General features: G+C 40.3%; 1 protein-coding gene across 5 annotated transcripts in view; it reads right to left on the bottom strand.

Moving 5' to 3' along the window:
• The window catches only part of camta1a (calmodulin binding transcription activator 1a), a 374,375-nt gene that overhangs the window by 224,016 nt on the left and 136,573 nt on the right, over nucleotides 1–13,786 (bottom strand). The gene's annotated exons all lie outside the window — the stretch shown is intronic.

The following is a 13,786-nucleotide window of genomic DNA, read 5'->3' as shown; positions in this document are numbered from 1 at the left end:
GCAATCCGCTCGACAGTATGGATGTCACAATAAGGGCAATATCGTGATATTGTGATATTAAATCTGCCACAATATCGTCGTCGTCATGTTCACAATATTTAAAAGGAACACATCTGTTTAAAAAAAGTCAGGTTGATTTCCATTTGTGCAGTTCTAGCACCCTCTAGTGGCTAGTTTATTAGTGCAATTTAATTTTCATTAGGGATGTTTTGGCCTTCTATGTTTAAAATCTATGCTAATTGTTAGATAAAGGGGAACCTAATTTGCGAAGCGATCAATGTGTGCTTGCATTACCAAGTACGTGCCTCAATATTGTTATTAGAGATTGTAGGTAATATGCATTGCTGTAATGTACAAACACACAATATTGTGCTTTTATTTTTAGTATGAGCTCTTTTTTACAATATTGAGATCTTTTTTAAATATCGCCAATGCCCCCACAATATCGTGATAATTATCGTATCGTGACCTTCATATCGTGACAATATCGTGCCGTGATGTTTGGATATCGTTACATCGATACTCAATACCAATTGAGCCAAACATCAACCGACTCTTACACTTAGGTTGGGAATTAAAACCTTTCTAAAATGTGAATGGCATTAAGCAACCAAAATATACATCTTTGACCAAAGAAAAGGGTGGCAAATCTTTAGCAGTAAATACTGGGGGAAAAAAAACAAACCCTCAGGTTATTTTCTTGCAGTTATCTTAAGTGGCAAATAGGTTTCTTTAAAAGTATTCTCAGTTGAAACTTATTCTTTCGCTGGTATTATTTTGTTCAATCGCTCGACTGTCCTGTGTCCAACAAGCATTATATTAGGATACGGAGTACGGACACAGCAGAAGTGAGGTTATTTGCCCTTGTTTCATTATAAGGGTGCGTCATCGTTCAAATCAATGCTAGTAGATAAACTTGACCCTATTTTGATTTCCAAAAAAGTGGACACCCGGCCTCGAGATGGTCCTCAAAGTTTACTCACGTAAGATGACTCTGCATGGGTAGAAAATAAAACATCCATCCATCCATCCATCCGTCCATCCATCCATCCATTATATGAACCGTTTATCCTCACAACAAAAACAACATAACTCTCTTTTGAAGCTTTACTTGACAAATGATAAATGACATAATGTTCCAAGCCCAAACTCGTTTGCTCCTGCGAGCTATTGGAAGAGCATTTAAATGTTCGTCTTGTCACCATACGTCACTGGCCTAGAGAGACGAACAGAATACATCAAATTCCCCACGGCACCCATGAGAAACTCTCACAGCACAATTGTGTGCCATGACATTCTGGTTGGGAATCACTGTTGTCAGAATCTAGCAAATATGAAAGAACAGTGGGAGCAGAGGTGAAGGTCAAGAGATTGAGTAAGTAAGTGAAAGAAGTTCTGCTTTTTTTTCCTGTGATACAAAATATAGTAAAGAGAAACGGGATGAACAACATCGCCCACACGGCTGTGTCCTCAAAATGAAATACTGATTTCGATAAAAAGAGTCACAACGGAGGTTTCACCAAAGGGATGGTCAGCTCTCCAGTCCAGGCCAATTAGCCGGCAGAAAGACCCCCCACACCCCTGCTCTGACTTGTTAGCGCGAAAGCAACCTCTGTATGCTAGACTCTAGGGGTGTTAAAAAAAATCGATTCGGCGATATATCGCGATACTACATCGCGCGATTCTCGAATCGATTCAATAATCGGCAGAATCGATTTTTTTTTTTTTTTTTTTTTTTTTTTTTTAGGATTCACACCTTGAGCATGGAAGAATGTTATATGAACGGAACATTAAGCCTTAATATTTTATTTTATTGTTGTTCAAACATGAAACAGATTACAACCTCTATAAGACTGAAATTTCAGATAAATAAATAATACATTTTCATATAAATCTTACACTCTACAAGCTTACTGATTAGTATTTTCTAAATTTGAATGAAAAAAATCGCAACAATCGACTTATAAATTCGTATCGGGATTAATCGGTATCGAATCGAATCGTGACCTGTGAATCGTGATACGAATCGAATCGTCAGGTACTAGGCAATTCACACCCCTACTAGACTCTATTCTTTGTTACCTCTTCTGTCCAGTCAAAATGACCTCGGTTCAACTTCTAGGAGCAAATGACATCATTGTCCATGTGTCAGCACGCACACACGTGTAATCTGGGGATATACGTGCACTTCATCAGTCATGTTGTTCTATGAGAGGGCCTTTCATAATTAAAGTGCATGTAAGTGAATGAGTTTTTGTAAATTATGAAAATGTGTGTGCATGTGTGTCATTCTGTCTTTTTTTTTTTTTAGCCCCGGCTGATATTATGTCAATGTGTGTGAGCTACGCCTGAAGTCCAACCACGTTGCCACCATTCGTGTTTGCAGAAACTAACCTTTCCTAAACTTTCGGATATGAATAGTCCCGTCCGCTACGTGCGCGTTATCAGCATCTAGAAGTTGGTCTGGGTTCAGAGGGGGAGTCAAAGGCAGCATGTGAAGGCTGCTCCCCGTAGACAGCAGAAAATCGATCAAGCAGACGCAACGGCCACCTCCTTTGTGAGGCCAGTCTGGCTCTGTGCGGCACTCCCCTGTTTATCTCCCTGCCGTTGATCGCTGGCTTCATGCTCTTAATTAAACGCAGCGCATGGCTATTAATTGTCAAGCAGATTCAATTTGTTCCCCGGGCACTCTGTGAATGGGCCTCTCCTCCCGGAACAAAGGTGTCCCAACAGCCATGTCAGAGTTGAACAAAGGGTGAAAGGCATGGCTTCTATTTGCTACACTTTACAGGCAGCCAATGAATTAGGTGTTATCCACACAGGCTCACAGGAGACATTCAGAAAAGAAGGAGGGGGAATAAGTTTTGTCCTCCTTTGCCACACTATCGTTTTTCTACCTGTTGACATTTGAGCAGAAACAAAAGCCTCAATTAAATGTAGCTGCTTCACCTTTGCAAGCTGCCATCATGCTAGTATCAGCATGAATACCCATTTGGTGCAACATTTCTCAACAGAGCTATTATTCAAATAGTATTAGCTCATGTTTACAGGGAGACTCTTTTGACAAATTGAGGAAACAAATCGATAAATAACCAAAAGTCTGTTGATATGAATCTGGTGGTAAGCAGCTGCCACGGCATAATAGAATTCAGCGCGATGCGTCAACATTACTGCCAGCATCAGGCCTCAACCAGGTGCCAGCACATCCATTTCTTTGCAATTGCAACATCCTCCTCACCTAAACAAATCTAACTGTCCCCTCACAATTGTTGCCGCATCTCCCCGAAATATTCACATACTTTGTTTGAGGCAGTTGCGATCGTCTGAACCAAAATATTTCATTTTATGTTCTATTCCATTATACTATTCCATTTAGCTGAGCAAAAACTGAGACTGCGCTGAAGCATGCGTGAATCTGAAATATAGATCAATGTTTGTGCGTGTACCATTGTTGTACATCTCCAACCATACAGTCACAACAATAAATGCACTACATTTCAAACCCCCTAAGTGCAAAAAGTGAAATTCATATTATTTCATGGCATCATTACGTCTTACATTGTATATTGTGGCTTAAAGCAAAAAACACAAAATTCACACCATATGAGTAGAAAGCAGTTCACCACAGTATATAAGATTACCTTTTACCACTTACATTTACATCATGAAATGACGATTTCACTTTTGGAATATGACTGCTAAAATAAAGCAACTTTCCTATCATATTGCGGTTCATTGGGATAAACCTGGAGGTCAAACCCTGGAGTTCAATTTTATATATATATATATATATATATATATATATATATATATATATATATATATATATATATATATGTATAATATATAATGTTTTAGTTATTGTGCTAATTTTTATGCTTTGTGTATGTCGTATTGGTGGAATGTATGATGACACTTTTGAATGTTTGTGTTTGTATAAAATTATGGAAAATTCAATAAATATATTGAGGAAAAAAAAATGTGTACCAACAAGTCATCCGTGTGTCTCGACAGACGGCCTGACATAAAGACACAGAGCCTTCACATCTGATAAAAATGTCTGAATGAGAAGAAGTACTGTCTTTTCTAACTTGGAATTTCCATAGTGATGCTTCTTTGTGTTATTTTCTCCCTGGTTACCACATCACAATATTCCACGTGAATGGAAAGATCATCTGAAGATTGTAGCATTAAACATGAACGTGCAGTGGAAAAGGTCTTCTCTCTATGGAACACTACAAATACTATATTCACAACCCACCCACAAAACCTCGGAAACCTTGCAAAGATAATGTATTACAACTTTAACATAAAATCAGCAAAAAAAAATAAGACTTGCCTCTCATGTTGAAAAAACAAACAAAAAAAAAGTCGCAGAGAACAGAGAGCATTGTTCAAACATTGTGGAATGTTTAATGAGAGTAGGGTGAAGGTGCTGTAGAACATACAATGTATAAGGGGAGGGACTTTTCCCAAGAGTGCCCATGTTCCTGCCGTTACAGCAAGCCCAATATTTTGCTGCGGTTGAACTCAGAGATCTGTTGTGGAATTATTTAAAAGATAAGGCTTCTACTACTGTCAGCAAAAAAAAAAAAAAAAAAAAAATCACTCCTGTCCATAACGTGAGAAAAGCAATGCAGTGTGAAATCAAAGGTCAGCCAAAGACAAATAGGACTAACAGGCAGGGTGACAAACGCTCCCTTTCTGCACTTCTCCAAATTAAGAGTGGAGATTCGACACAAAGGAGAACATGCAGCCTTGTGTTTTCAGTGAGACCTAAAAAAAAAAAAAAAAAAAAAATCACGTCTGCTTCTACAAAGCAATCACAGGCACGTTTCCACACTTTTCAAGCCATACATTGATTGAACACTTTGCAGGTCAGCGTAGAGTCAAGTCACTGAACTCAACTAAAAACCACTGCGAATCCACGCTTTAGCACATTTCGACGTCACGAGTCATGCTGCCTTCAGCCCAGCTTGCTTAGGATGCCACATTAAACGCCTTCGCCCCGGGCAGGGTGCTAATCCACAGCATTTGCAGGTGTCTGCCTGGCCGTGACCGCAAGATAAGCACAAAGCTGGGAGACAGAACGGAACAATACACACCAAGTGTATGGGTACAATGTGATGCATGCCAGTCGAGGAGATGTTGAGGCTGTAAAACTGAAGCTCTCAGCCAAGCCAGGGTGCTTTTAATCTCTTAACAAGAAACATCTGCAAAGTATAAACTGGGCAATGATAGTCCAGTAGAAACATTGTGATGAACGTGTATTGGATTAACTGCTTAACCTTCTTTCAAAGGTCAGTTTAAAATCATTCGAATGTCCAAGGCAACTATATGAAGAGCCTAGGCTCACTATTTAAATTATTTTACCAGGAACCACTATGTCCACCATGGCGTACGTCCGATCTCACCAGTGATCAGCAGATTAGTTTACAGTTAACTCTCGGACAGAGGAACTTGAATGTGGAACGTTTTAATGATTAGAAAAACAAGTAAATGAAAAGTGAGGGGTACTTTTAAGTTCTCTAAAAATGGTGGATGGCTCAAATTAGTATTGTTGTCTGCTCAGAAGTACAGTACGTACATATGCAAATAGTCCATTGTTAAAGGAGTGCAGTAAAATGCCGGAGCCTGATGGACGAATTCCATTTTATCGACTAATTTCAAGTAGGGAAAACAAGTCTAATTCGTACAGAGAGCAAACAGGAATAGAACATTTGGTAGTTTTTCCTCTATTTTATCTTTATTTATTTACTTTTACATGTTTTCAATGTCTTCTGTTAATGTGTGAAAATGTTGTCAATTCTTTCAAGAATTTTGGTAAGCTACATTTATTTTAGCTGCTTTGTCCAGGAATGCCGTTAGCTGAAATGTTTGGAAATGCATAAAACCAAACATGTTTGTAAAGAGACAATTTTAACTTTTTTTTTTTAATGAAAGAGAAAACAGAAGGTTGTGGTGCAGTTTCTGACAGGAAGAGGTGGCTTAAAGCAATGACAGTTATTACACAAACGGCCAGCAGGTGGCAGCAGAGTATAAAAGATCAACCAGGGCCATGTTGCAACAAGCTCTTTTTGCCAATTTTGAATAATGTTGAAACTCAGCTATATTCTAATGCGAATTACTGCAAAACGTAAACGGATATGCACTTTTTTTTCCTGATGAAAGAAGAGACTAATCTTTCTTTTGGTAAGTTTCATGTTGTTATCTAGATAGAACACAATATTCTGTGGGACTTGGAAAATCAGTCAAATTCCAGTAAAACAACCGGGAGCGAAGGGGGTTGCTTCAGGTGAAAATGGCTGCGAGTTAATATGGTTCTTGATTTGCAGACTTTTTCCAGGATAAACAAATGGACCCAAGATGCTGGCGGGAAATAACTAAATCTCATTTAAAGTCATGTTGGACCCGTTTAATTGGCAGTCACAGTTGAGGAAATGCGTGAACACGTGAACGCCTGCAGACATCTACAGTATTGTGTACATTATGTTTTCTCTCCACCCAGCGGGGGGCAGCACCGCCCTAGAGTCGCTGGCGTCACCCTCTCATCCATCTCACCTCTTGTCTAATTAAACATCGTTAACATTCATCCCAAGGTCTTATGCAGATGAGCACTGAGGGAATGCGGTGCACTGCACATTAAGAAAACAACTTGCGTGGGGGTGTCGAGGGGAGCGACGATGAGCTCGGGTTGTATGTGAATTGAGACATGCTTGGATATCTCCGATTTGACCTCATTCATCAATTAATTACCACCATTAGTCGCAGGTGATGTGGAACCAAAGCTGAAATCGGTGCACCGTGGCGTCTCAGTTGCCAGTTTGTTGACTGTGCATGCGCGTGTGTGCGAGTGCGTTTGACGGACAGCGGGCCATTAAGCACAGAGACAGGTACATTTGAGTGTGTCTATATGTATGCGTAGCCACAGTATGACCAAGAAAGGCTGACAGAAAGACAAACTGACAGGCATCCAGCCAGGCATTGCCATGGGTGTCTTCTCAACAGAGCTGCGATCAAAGCTTAAGTCGTGTCATGTGGCTGTCACTCTATCACTCAATCACTGTACACACACACACACACACACACAGAACAAAACATGCAATATACCATCAAGAGAGAAGACCCTATGGATGGATTTACACTGCAGGTGTAAGGGCACAAACACTCTTAAAACAAGGATAAAATAACCCAAATTGGGTGAAAAAGCTAATCCAGCATTGGGTCCAAAAGAGACTAGCGCTAGTCCTGGATTATTTATACCCAGCACATTGGGCACAATTGCCAATGTTGCTCTCTCACTGAATGAATGACATTGTTTTCCTTATTTAATGTCATGTAATGTACCACACACATATTTGAGCCATCTATATTTATATAGCTGTATATTAAGTTAAGTTTTTTCCCCCCCTTTTTTGTGGATATACAGTACATGTGTTTACATTACAGTCATACTAGCATATATCTAAAAAATATTATTATTATTATCCATCCATCGATCCATTTTCTTGACCGCTTATTCCTCACAAATGTCGCGGGGGGTGCTGGAGCCTATCCCAGCTGGCTATGGGCATAAGGCGGGGTACACCCTGAACTGGTTGCCAGCCAATCGCAGGGCACACAGAGACGAACAACCATCCACACACACAAGCACACCTCGCGACAATTCGGAGCGCCCAATTAACCTTCCATCATGTCTTTGGAATGTGGGAGGAGACTGGAGTAACCGGAGAAGACCCACGCAGGCACGGGAAGAACATGCAAACTCCACCCAGGAAAGCCGGAGCCTGGACTCGAACCAAAGTCCTCAGATTATTATTTATTATTATTATTATCATCATTATTATCATCATTATTATCATCATTATTATCATTATTATTATTATTATTATTATTATTATTATCATCATCATTATCATTATCTTGATGCCACCACAATGCAAAACCAAATTTACATAAAAAAAATAAAAAAGAATTACGTCCCGTGAGCTATTAAATTCAGCATTCAGTTTCATCTTACGCCCTTGGGCACATGTAGAGTTAAATGTTTTCACACAAGCTGACAAGTTGCAAATGTTCTCATAGTTAGCATGCAAAAACAATTGCGGAATCACTGACATCTGTCCAGGTGTCTGTGTAACATCACTAGAATAGCTTGCGGTAATAGAGGTGAGAAGAGTGTCAACTTGACATGGCATCATCTATGTCCTCTGAAATTGAACATTGTTTATCTAGCTAGCTTGATAGCTAGACGGACGGGTGGATGATAGATAGATAGATAGATAGATCGATCGATAGATAGATAGATAGATAGATAGATAGATAGATAGATAGATAGATAGATAGATAGATAGATAGATAGATAGATAGATAGATAGATAGATAGATAGATAGATAGATAGATAGATAGATAGACTTAACTTGCAAGTGATTGCTTTACTAAATCAGAAAGACAAACTAACGCACATCATCACATGGACACGCTAATGATGCTAATGGATGTAGTATTTGTTTGAGAGGCTGTGTCTTTTTTGTCATTCTTTGCAATCCATCTACATGGACATATTATGTTCTTACAAGAACAAATGTCCAGGTGCGGACTTGCATTTAGTTGTTAATGGAATTGAATGAGAGCCTGAGGGAGGAGCCTGTTTAGACTCACCTTCACTGCCTGCTTCAGAACCACCCCTGTGCACAGTATGGCTCCTACATGCACTCGTGCACACATGAATTAATATACCAGCACACATTAGTAACACCAAGCTGTGTCCAAACACTGCACAGGGTGAGCGCACCACATGTGGGCCTTGACCGAAAAAATATATATATAGTTCAATTCAGAACAGGCATGCGTGAAAAAGCACAAAACACACACTTTGCATGGCACAACAGCCAAGGTCAGTGCAAATCCTCTCATCGGCAGACGCTTGAATCACCTTCAAGGATCAACAGCTTTCATATGGCGCGTAGTGTGTCTCAACAAACAGGCCTGCCACTTGACCAGAGTAGCAACTATTCAGTCAAACCAGCTCATTTTGATCCCATTCTCGACGATATCACAGCTCAAAGTGGAAGCAGGGGGCGCTCTGTAGACGGCGGTGACTTGTTGTGGGGGGCAGTCGGGCTTAGGAAACGATGATGAAGTACAGCATTAGTGTAGCGATTAACTCCTTCTCCCACTCTTCCTCCTCTCGTTCAGTCCCATTTCCTCCCACGGAGGGAAGGGAGGGGGACCCCCGATCAGTGTGTGTGAGAATCCCTTGACACAACGTCCATCTGTTTTTGTGTGCGTGCGTGCCTGTCTCGAAAGCAAACCGACAAGACTTCTTCGCCAACGTTCTGCAGCATCTTCAATACATGCCCCTATTCTCCTGCAAGAGTCGCTGCTACAATCTTGTGACATTTGACTCATCTCCTGTGGCTTTACTTTACCACATTTCAGTGTCACAAATATAAAAACAATGCCACCCCACAAAAAAACAGGTAGATCGATCAATCATTTTTTGCTATTTATCCTGTGCAGGTTAGCAAGCTGAAGACTAACCCAGCTAACTTTGGACGAGATACAGTGTTGACAGATTCTTTTGGAGATTATCTGAGTGTTGTCCATTCTGTTTAACTCATTAAACCCAAAAATGTGTAAATATGTTTTTTAATACTTTGTCCTTCACTCCCCAAAACATATTTATATATTGTTTGTTTTACTTTTTTTTTTTTTATTGTGCAAGAGCATACAGAAGGCTTTGATGCAGCTTCTTGCACGAAGAGGTGGCTTAAAGCAATTGTAGTTATTACAAAAAACGGCCACCAGGTGGGAACAGAGTATAAGAGATCAGCCAGGGTCATGTTGCAACAAGCTCTTTTTGACAGTGTTTTCACCAGGTATGTGAATATTGAAAAAACGTAGCTATATTCTAATGCTAATTGCTACAAAATGGAATCAGATACAAATATACTTTTTTTTCCTGATGAAAGAAGAGACTCTAATCTTTATTTTGGTAGGGTCTATGTTTTATAGCAATAGAACTGACTATTCTGTGGGCCTAGCAAAATCAGTAAAAATCCAGTAAAACAGCCGGGAGCGAAGGGGGTTGCTTCAGTAAAAATGGGTGCGAGTGAATGAGTTAATCTCCATATCTGGCAACTACTATCAGTTATTTTGTCAAATGAACACCAATCCATCAAGTCAATAGGTAGCGTTCTACTCTTCTGAGAGGACGTTCTCCAAGATATTGGACTGAGTCTGTGATTTTGAGTTTGTCCATTCATCCAGAAGAACAGCAACTGAAGTCACTGATGTTGGACCTGAAAGAGGGCCTGCTGTCTCAGCATCTCTGTTTTAGTTCATCCCAAAAGTGTTTGATGGTGTTGAGGTCAAGGCTGTCAAGTTCTTCCACATCAAACCCATTCAAGCATGCCACAGCACTGGGAACATAAAACGTCCTTCCCCAAACTGTTCCAACACAATGCAAGGAAATACATTGTCCGAAATGTCCTGGTAAAACCGGAATTAAAATATATGTGAAACTAATTGGACTGATTCATTGTGTCATGTTTAAATATTTATACGTACTTCAATTTGTCTCTATCAGAATCTTAAATGGTACACAGGGGACATGCAAACAATGTCTAATTCAGGTACAACACATTTTGTAAAGTCTGCAATTGGAAAAGATCCACCCTCAATGGTCTCTTCACCAAAGAGTCTGTTATGTGATCACATAGAGGAGGCCCCACTCATGTTGCATCACAAGCTGCCAGCAGAGAAGTCTTACTTCACACAGGTGCATGGGCATGAAAACAAAACAAAACCAAAATCATCTCAGCGGAGAACTAGCAAGATAAAACAGAAGACGAGCCTGACATTTGTTATTACCGTGTCTGCTGAAGCTGCCTCATCCAGAGCTAATTATATTCCATAGTGTAAGCCAATTTCACCATGTAACAGATAATGCCATTGTTCTTTCTTATTGTTCTCTTATGCAAACAAAATACATCGATGTTTGTATTTAATAGGGGAAATAATGCATGGCGCACAGTTATTATTTTATGTGATAAATCAAGCCAGTATGTACGGAATGCATCCTCTCCACAGCTAACTCATTCGTGACTGTGAACGTTTATATTAGTCACCTGGAATTCTATTATTTACAGCACAGGCCCACATAGGACCACATATTTCTTAACTAGATGTAAATGTTATTTCAAGTATGGATGAATAACATGCATACATACAAAATCCGATATATGCATACAAGATTTTAACCCAACAATAAAGGCAGAAAACTGCTGAACAAACCAACATTAAGGGTGTATTCAGACGTGTGTTTGGAAGCGGACCGAGACCGGATCAAAAAGTGTGTCTCAGTCCGCTTGTTTGGGCCGCACCAGGATTCGTTTGTGCGTATTCAGACCTGCACAAAAGGGCCGGATCAGTGTGGGAAACAGACTCTGGTCCGTTTGAATCGGACCAAACAGTGCAGGTCTGAATACATCCTAAGTTGTAAGAACTATTTTTGTCACAAAAATGAACTCAAAAATTGAATGTTACAGCGGTACTATGTTTGTCCTCCATATCATTCAAAAACCGTCAAAAATTGCAATGGCTACTCACATATAGTATAAGGCAGTATAGCCCCACTGTAAGTGCAACTAAGACATGTCTGCCATCTAGTGGTGAATGGTGATATTACAACGTAAAACTACAGTCAATCCCTGCATATTCCCATATTTGCAAACTTTTTTTCCCAGCATTTCTTTCATGTTTTCATTTTTTCCCATTTTTGTCTTTTTTTTGTCAGAAACTACTCTTGGAAAAACTAATTGATGCTAAAGAAAGGAAAAGGCTTGTATTTGTCAGAAAATAGATAACTTTATTTTGGTAAGTTTGGTGCTTATATTTCTACATTGCAAAATGTTCGAAAATGGCTGGCAGCGAATAAGATGATGTCGTCATCGTCTTTGGATACATGGCAAAGATCACAGCTCCTCTTTGCGATTATCTTCTTGAAATGTCGCTGAGAGACTGAACCATACATTTCATATGCACACTGAGACTCGGGCCTCCAAGTGCAAACACCTTGTTAGATATTCTGACACATTCTGATGCAAGCCGCTGCCACAATAAACCCTTGCGCTGTCGCTCTTGCGGAATTTCAAACTTGACTTCACGTCAAGGCTGCTGCCGATGTGCTCGACAAAAAGGTTCACATCCATTGGATGACAGACTCTCCTTTTTATGGAGCAGCAGTCAACCTTCATCACAACAGCATTTGCCATTTTAGGAGATTTTGCAGACCTTCGAGTGATATAAGGCTCATTATTAAGTTTCTTTTTGTAAAGGTGATCCTCACAGCAGGATGTATGTCTCCTCTTGTCTCTCTTCCTCTCCAATGCCCTTATAAATTCCTCACAATTACATGCCAGGGCATCTTTTTCTTCCCAAGTGTGGAAATTACAGCTGTCTCCTCTTCTCTCTCTTTCACTCTGGCATCGCTCATCTATTATTTAGTTTTTAATTTGGCTATTTGAGGTTCACTTTCTCGATTGGTGACAAGTAAGCCTCTGCTAAACAGGTACCTTATCCATTACACTAAATCTAGCACACAGCAGAGAGCATGCGGTAATTGACCATTAGAGGAGTTATTGATATCGCCACCATTCCCTTTCGTCATTATCCCTCTAATTCAGATGTAATTTTATCGCATCATTTTGGAGGGTTTCTCATCTTGGCTGAAGTGCATCCTTTGAAACACATCCAGGTTAAGCGAGTTTACATAAAAACCAAGTCATCACATTATGAAGAGGCAGTCGTTGCTCCGAGCAAAGCCAAGTCTCTGCCGGGGTCATTTCGTTGAAAGGCTTTTGTGATTATGACAAAAGTTTCCAAATTGCAGTCAGCTCTTACATCTCTTGCAGCTCTTACAGCTCTGGTCGTCGTTACACCGAGATAGACCGGCCTGCCTGAGCCTCCAACTCCCGTAATCATATGCAATTGTAGTCAAGTGAAAAGAAACCCATGGCTCTATACTGGGATCTATGGCTCATTGTATCTTAAGTGTCACATGAGCTAAAGATCAATACCACTCAATAGTCTATTAATAGGCAAGTACAGCGCCTGTTCGGGCTGAAGCAGCAGCCTGTCCACGGGACTGGGCCATGAAAAGAAGAGGGCGCGGTAGAAACCAATCGTCTCTTCTCTGTTAACAGCGAAAGCCTCTTAATTATCTCGCTTTCCCATTGACGCCGCCCTTGGTGCTTCTCCCCACTCATCAGGGGCCCGTCTTAGATGGGATAGTTACCGGGCCCTCCCCTATTGCCCAGAGTAGATGTCACCGTCTATTGAGGAGTTTGGAAATGAGGTCAAGGAGGCTGTCTTCAGACAAAATGCAGCTCTACTCTAGCTTCAGCCGATTTGTGTGTATAATAACTCAGAATACCCAGCATGTAGCATCTTAATCTTTCAAACCAAAACCAATAAAACACAAAACCCTCTTGGCATTTAGATGGGATCAAAACGAGCGATACATGATTACTGACAGGCACTTGGGCTAGTACAAGTACATGTTCATATGAAGTGTGAGTGATCCACCTAATAGATCGGTTTGTGTTTCTCTGAAGAAGACAGTCACCAAAATCAGACTGCGGGCGTGCAGACACCTGCATAATATAAAACAAATATTACTATTGATCTGCGGTCTTTAATTTCCTCCCACCGCTAATCACTTTGGAAACCAAATAAAGGAACAGGCCTTCCTCTATTTACCATTTCGCACAGACTATTGTG

Source organism: Festucalex cinctus, chromosome 2 (assembly GCF_051991245.1).
Source record: "Festucalex cinctus isolate MCC-2025b chromosome 2, RoL_Fcin_1.0, whole genome shotgun sequence".
NCBI lineage: Eukaryota > Metazoa > Chordata > Actinopteri > Syngnathiformes > Syngnathidae > Festucalex > Festucalex cinctus.
This window is presented reverse-complemented; position numbering and strand designations above follow the sequence as displayed.